A 7,218-nucleotide genomic window follows, 5' to 3' on the forward strand; every position below is an offset into this window, starting at 1 on the left:
GGCTGCTGAATGGAGCGTGGAACCTGCCTGGGTAGGCCCCGGTCCTCCGCTGGAGCTCGTTTGAGCACAGAGGCCGGATGTGTTTGTCACGTGAGCGACTCACCCTGGTCCACTGGCCTCTGTCCCTATCAGGCTCTGTTGATGTAATCTCCCAGACTAAAGCCTCCATTTACACAGGATTCACAGATGAGATAAGAGGCTCCAAGGCTTGCTTATCTTGACTATCTGGAGCGAGGGGTGGAGAGAGAGAAAGGGTAAAGAGAGAAACAAAAGCCAACTTCTCTTTTTCCTCCTTCCTCCTCACGTCCTGGAGGCCGGCTGCCTCGTCGGAGCTGCCTCGTCGGAGCTGCCTCATCGGAGCTGCCTTGTCGGAGCTGCCTCGTCGGAGCTGCAGCAACAAATTTGTATGATGACATCACAGGGCGACTGAGACTTGGTGACAGAGGTGCTGAGGCGTCCAACCGTATCCTTGATAAGTGGCTAAGAGAAGTGAACTACCCTACCTAGAAAAATTCCACATTCCTTCTATGTTACATTACATTTACATTTAGTCATTTAGCAGACGCTCTTATCCAGAACGACTTGCAGTAAGTACAGGGACATTCCCCCAGAGGCAAGTAGGGTGAAGTGCCTTGCTCAAGGAAACAATGTCATTTACACGGCCGGGAATCAATCTGGCAACCCTCTGATTACTGGTCCGATTCCCTAACAGCTCAGCCATCTGACTCCCTATGTTGGTTTAGTGGTTGTACAAGTTTCTTAGAATGGACCATATAAGCTATTCTGACATTGTACTATCTCTAGGATGATATATCTCTCCTGATGAGTGCCTATGCTGGAAGGTATTAGGACTAAGGCTGTACACACACTATGTGCCTTTAGTTAGTTTATTCATCATCTGAACTGTGAACTGAACTCTCTCTGTCAATGAGAAGAGAAATTCCTATCCATGGCCCAGCTTGCTGCTTGGTCAACAGTGTGCTGTAGTTAGGTCTAGAAGCATTGGAATAGGTAACAACGCCTTAATGAGGGGAAATGACGTGGAGGATTTTGAACTGTCTCTCTCTGACTACTTAGCCCGAGGAGCCATTATAATGATGTGTAAGCTGGATCGGTTACACAGCCTGAGACATAGCACGCAACCACAGCCGTCCTGCCCCGGGCACCCCCCCCCCCCCCCCCCCCCCCGCCACCACCCTCAAAAACCTCCCCTGGCTCCACAAACCCTGGGTCAAGCGGCTTGCCCGACCGCAGCACAGGAGGTCAGAGAGAGGGAGAAACATCACACAAAAGCCACAATTACAGCCCTCAAACATGAAAAGTCTCTTTTTATTTTTGACAAACGTCCCATGTTTAATAGCCGGGTCTACTCTCTGGATAAACAAACAGGGAGGCATGCTATGCAGAAGCAGCCTGCAGCCGGGGTCTGGTGGTGAGCTGGATTACAGGCTGCCCCAGGGCTGTGGTCTGGATGGCACACATAGAGCTGCACTCAGCTTCTGAGACCGCCAATTGAGCTCTCATTCTCTCTCTAACAGCTCAATGGCAACTTGCACCATTTCCAGATGTCTGGACTGTGTAGTCTTGAAGGGGATGACTGAAACCTACTAGAGAGAGAGAGTGACAGACTCTCTTGACGGTGCTGTGTCTATGGTGAGTGTACCGATCTGTGGAGAGAGGTCTGGAGGAGAGAACAGAACTCGCTAAACTTTATTTCGAGTACTGCATAACCTCCCATTCCTTCCCCCCTCTGTGTGTGTGTGCACGTGTGCGTGTGTGTGCACGTGTGTGTGTGTGTGTGAGATTCTGCAGCTGCTGCACCTGTCTGCGGCACTCTGCCCTGTTCTCCAGAAACCCCTCCCCTCCCCGAGCCTGCTAATGAGAGGAGGTTTAATTAGTGCCAGCCGATCCCTCTGCTAACTGTACTCGGCTTCATTAACCACTGTCAACAGGCGAACGTTGCACATAAACACAGCTCATTACCAGTTTCTTTTTCTCTCTCCCTCTCTCTCTCTCTCTCTCTGCATAATGAGGGAGCTACAGTAGGGATGGATGGGTAGGGTTAAGGTTTTTTTTTCTCAGACCCTTATGAGAATGTGACACAGAATGCTTGGTAAGCATATGAAGGTAGACTGTATGAAACCGAGGCCTGTCTTGCATTTCAAACATTCGGAAGAAAGATTCATGAGTAAAGCGATAAGAGTTCATTCTAAATTAAATCTATGTGTTCAGGGCCCGGAGCAAATATGTTGAGGTCATTTTTAAGACTGATTTAATGATTCATAGCAAATAAGTCTTAATCGTGAGATAATTAAATTTAATCAATCATACATTTAAATGGATTGTGAATGAAATCACATGAAGTCTATCTAGCATATTGATTCGTTCTTAGAGGCATAAATCTCAAACATATCACTATTAACTTTATAGCCTGCATCCAAATGCATTGATTGACCCCCAAATCAATATTCCCTAATAAGGATCTTTGATAGCAGAGTCTAGTTTTATGCATTTCAAATAGGATATCTGGCATGTCTGTGATTAACACAGCTCCAGTAAATTCAATCTTGGCAGAGAAAGGCCTGATTTATAGCACTATGGAGGGTGCTCTCTCATTACATCATTTTCCTTTCTGGGGAGCCTTATCACATGTAAATATGACCATTTGCCTCCCCAATTATCCTCCAGCCCTGATCTGTTTGGCTGGCAGGATGTCACTGTTTGGATGGTGATAGAGAGATAAACCACAGCTTTGTTAATCCCCTGGCAGGCACAACTTGTCAATCTGTGGTTTCCCCTAATCAAGAAATCTGTTGGAGCGATCCGCTGGATTGTGCAGTGTGGACGTCATCAAAGCCTTTCATGTTCAGTGGCTGCAGGGGGGGGGAGGGAGCAAGCAGGTACACTGTGCTCTTTGTTTACCCTGTCTTTTACCAATCTGGTGCACAGATGGCCAACAATTATTTTTTCTGTGTGCTCAGGGCCGCTGGCGAAGCACCAGCTTTGAGAGATTGTTGTAATCCTTTATTATTTATGATTGTCTGGGATTTTTGGATCACGATTGAACACAATCTGTTGAATAACTGAGAGGAGACACAAGCAGTGGTGTGAACTGAAGTCCAAACAAAGAGGCTGGAAATGGAGAAGTCAGCATTAATGTGATGTTCAGTGTTTAAGAACAGCTCCTGAATCCAGCTGAGTTTAATCCCATTAACACAGACTAAATATCCATTTGTTTTAAGCCTGCCAGTGGCACTGTTTATGCAAATAGCTCGATTGCTCTAGGCGGTTTTAGGAGACTTTTGGAGGGCACCGCCTAATAATTAGATTTAAAAAGGGAGCCAATTTATATCCTCATTTGAAATAAAAATAAGAGGCTTAGTCTCTCATAGGAGCTGCATTAATTTGTTGATTTGGTCTCGCTTTCTCCCTCCCAGGGTGGATCTCTCCATTATCCCATTCAGGCTTCTGTCCTCAGTCCTCTCAATGACATTGTTCTAATTTAGACAAGCTAAATTTGTACATAAAACAAGTACTTAACTGTCCAACAGAGAGATGTCTGTTTCCTGCCTGGGTTGTCAGTAGTTGGCTCGTGGCAGGCCTGGTGATGGTTCAGGTCGGTCCACATGTCCGTCTCGTTCTTTGATGTCGTAGCTAGCAGAGCTCATCAGCTCAGCCTCTGCTCTGCTAACATCCAGGAGCGAGTGTTCCAGATGGAAGGACTTTCTGATCTGCTGTCAGAGTCCAGATTGGCTCTTCCTAACACTGACAACTTCCTCTGCCCTCTGTTGTTCTCCTACACCAGGGATGGGCAATCCTGGTCCTCAGGGGCCATTGTCCTACATGTTTTAGATGTTTCCCTGCTCCAGCATGGTCATTACCCGGCTTCCACAGAGCTTGATAACAACCTATTCATTGAAACAGGTGTGCTGGAGCAGGGAAACATCTCAAACATGCAGGACAGTGGCACCTGAGGACCAGGATTGCCCACACCTGTCCTACACCATTGAGTGTTCTCACGTCCACCGTTACTCTACCGGTCTTTGTCAACTTAGTACTAAAGTCACATGGGCAACAGCCAAAGCAACATGCAGGTATAATATGGTTGTTTGGTGTGGAAGGGTTGAGCTACCCTACTGTGCCAGAGAATTGGACATGCTCCTTAATGTATGAGTTTTGATTTGCTATTACTTTACAACAGCCTGTGGCCTCAAAGCATGACTAATAGCTCAACAGGGAGCCAGACAGGAACAACATTTAGGCTAGGCCTTCAGGTCAGGAAATGGAAATCCATCCTCTTTACACTTAATAGTTTAATCTGTGCATCTGTAAATACATGCCACACAGTTTAATGATTTATGCAAACACCAGCTCTTCACAAAGATAAGTCCTGTTTGACATTTTGCATTGCGGAGAATTAATTGGTACCATTTTCAGTTTTATTTATAGATCCAATTGGAGAGAGAACCAGGAAAGTACTGGTGGTACACTCGTTTACCTGGGGAGCCACTGGGGCAACCCAACTCCAGAAACATTTTGACTGTTACGTTTCCATAAACTTTGAGCTAATTAGCTGAATGGAGTATTGATTTTCGACATTCTGTGACATTAAGCCTTTGTATACCAGGATGTGGGCCAAGATCTAGCTTGTGTATGGAAGCACCTTACCTCACGCCTTGTTACTAATGTTAACCATTGTGACCCTTCAGTCATTGTGACCCACCGTCATGTTGCGACAACTTTACCTCATACAAAAATAAAGTGAAGCATTTTCTTTTAACCGTCGGGCTGTCTCAGACCCCCCCACAGCGCAAAAGTTAGAAGAAAAATGCTTCACTTTTTTTTTTGTAATGGGTAAAGTTGTATCAACACGACGATTGGTCGTTGTGAACCTTCGGGTCATTGTGACAAGGGTTAAGACATGGTAGGTATGCCTGTGGACTATTAAGAAATGAACAACCATGGTCTATATTTTACATCTTACTCTGAGATAAATTGCAATAAACGTAATTCTTGTGCTTTACTCAATGGAGCATTCGGATTGTAGATGTCTGTTGTTTTTGCACTATTTGTTCCCATGACAACCTATTTTCCCCTAGACAGTCATGTGAAGTCATTCCTATATCATGTGAATGTATTCATGAACGTAACTAAATTAAGCAGAAAACAGCGTTAATCACATCAACAATTTAACAAACTGGATTAGAGTGACTAAAAAGCCAGAGGGGAAGCTGCAGTTCTTCTCAATCCATTTGCAACCCTTGATCCCCTGATCATGAATGTTACCATTTTCAGTTTCATTCTGCAGGATTTAATGCATCCAATCAAACAGAGCCTTGCATTTTTTTGCTACTTTGGCCTGGTCACTGCAGTGGTCTAGGAACAGGCTTGGAGACCCCTGGACTACATAGAGGCGGTGGGGTTTGTTGTCTGCTATATTCAACAAACACACTCCATACTAGCTAAAGCAGAGTCTCCACATAACTCACTGTGCTTAGCCTTGTTTGTCTTCATGACAACAGTTGACACAGGAGTGATGTAGCCTTGTGGAATTGCGAAGCCAAGAGCCTCTTGAACATTATCTGGCATTGGCACTCTCCCCCTGATTATGCAGTGTGAAGGGTGGGAGAGAGAAACTAAGAGCAGGAAGGGTCACTGTGTACTGCAGCAGACCCTCCGGAACTAGGTTGCTGAAATAGGGGGGATAAGATCCTGGAAGCCCTCCAGCTAGGCTCAGAGTGGTGGACATAGGGCAATCAAATAGCCAGATAGCAGGCTGCTTTATGAGGTGGGTGTGTGGAAAGGGAAGTGTTACTGCATAGGCTCTGAGGGCCATGCTAGTTCAGCACACTGCCCTGGCCCAGGCTGATCACACAGCAGGAATTTGATGTGTGAGTCTTTGTGTTCCAGGTCCTCAGTGTACTTCAACACCATTGACTGTAGTCTTTGTTGTCCAGGCTCACAGGCAGATATCTTGTCCCCTATATAAAAATGTATTACAACCCAGAATGTATTTCCTTCTACCTTTCAACCTAATGCAGACTAAGGATAGGGTAATACCTCAATTTGATCATTATATTCAGATGGTTACTAGGCTTTGATGACACAGAATCAAAGATCACAGTGACAATTTTCTCTGTGTCCACATGTAGAAGATTGAATGGAGTACAGCTGAGGGTTCCTGCCAAAGACATCTTTTTGTTTAGCAACAGTCCTCATGTCTGCATTTGTCCCTTTTGATAAGGCTTTTCATCCTGTTTGCATTGATTACAGGCGGATGATGAGTCATCCTGATACAGTACAAGCAATTCATGCTTCCAGTTGTGGCTTAGGTACACTAGGCCCTTTGTTGGATGGAATGTAGTGTGGGTGTGTGCGTGTGTGGGTGTGGCTGTGTGTGTGGGCATGAGACCCTTATTTTCCGCTTCATAATCTGGAACCTGAAGCTGGATGTGACAGAAAAACACCCCAGTTATTTATTAACTGGACCTCACATTAATGAGCCAATAGCGAGCAGCACTGCAGTTGTGATAAATCGCTTTCTTAGTATCATCGATCTGTGCCTTGTTCTTATAAAACCAGGAGGAAGAAGACAGAGACGAGAGAGAGAGAGAGAGAGAGAGAGAGAGAGAGAGAGACAGAGAGAGAGAGAGAGAGAGAGAGAGAGAGAGAGAGAGAGAGAGAGAGAGAGAGAGAGAGAGAGAGAGAGAGAGAGAGAGAGAGAGAGATGCTGCTCGATTTCAAAATGGAGAGAGTGAGAAGGACAATCCCTGTTCCACGAGGAATTAAAGCCACCTTTGCAAACAGGCCAGTGTGTAATGCTTTGGGATGGGTGTCTCTCTGTGGTTGGGGTTTCTGTGTAAGTAAACAGTACGGAGGTCTGAGTGGGCGGGGGCCTCTCACTGGGGCTGGTCCCAGGTTTTTGTTGTCTTTAATCCAAGCAGTCTCTATTGAAAGGCATGAGGGGGTGCCTGGGTGAGATTATCCAACCCTTGTGTGTGCTTGAGGTTCTCACAGGCTCTCTTTCTGGACCACGGTTATCCCACATCCTCAAACGAGATTTGTCAGTTAGGGTGTGGGCAATGTCGAATTGTAACGTCGTAGCGTTTATGAGCCCGATATGCACAGAGACCAATTTTTCCTTGATTGTCGCTAATTCAAACAGCTGTGTTTTAGAGAGCTTTAAGAAGTTGTGATTACGTAAAAAGGCCAGCTCAC

Source organism: Hypomesus transpacificus, chromosome 14 (assembly GCF_021917145.1).
Source record: "Hypomesus transpacificus isolate Combined female chromosome 14, fHypTra1, whole genome shotgun sequence".
Classification (NCBI taxonomy): Eukaryota; Metazoa; Chordata; class Actinopteri; order Osmeriformes; family Osmeridae; genus Hypomesus; species Hypomesus transpacificus.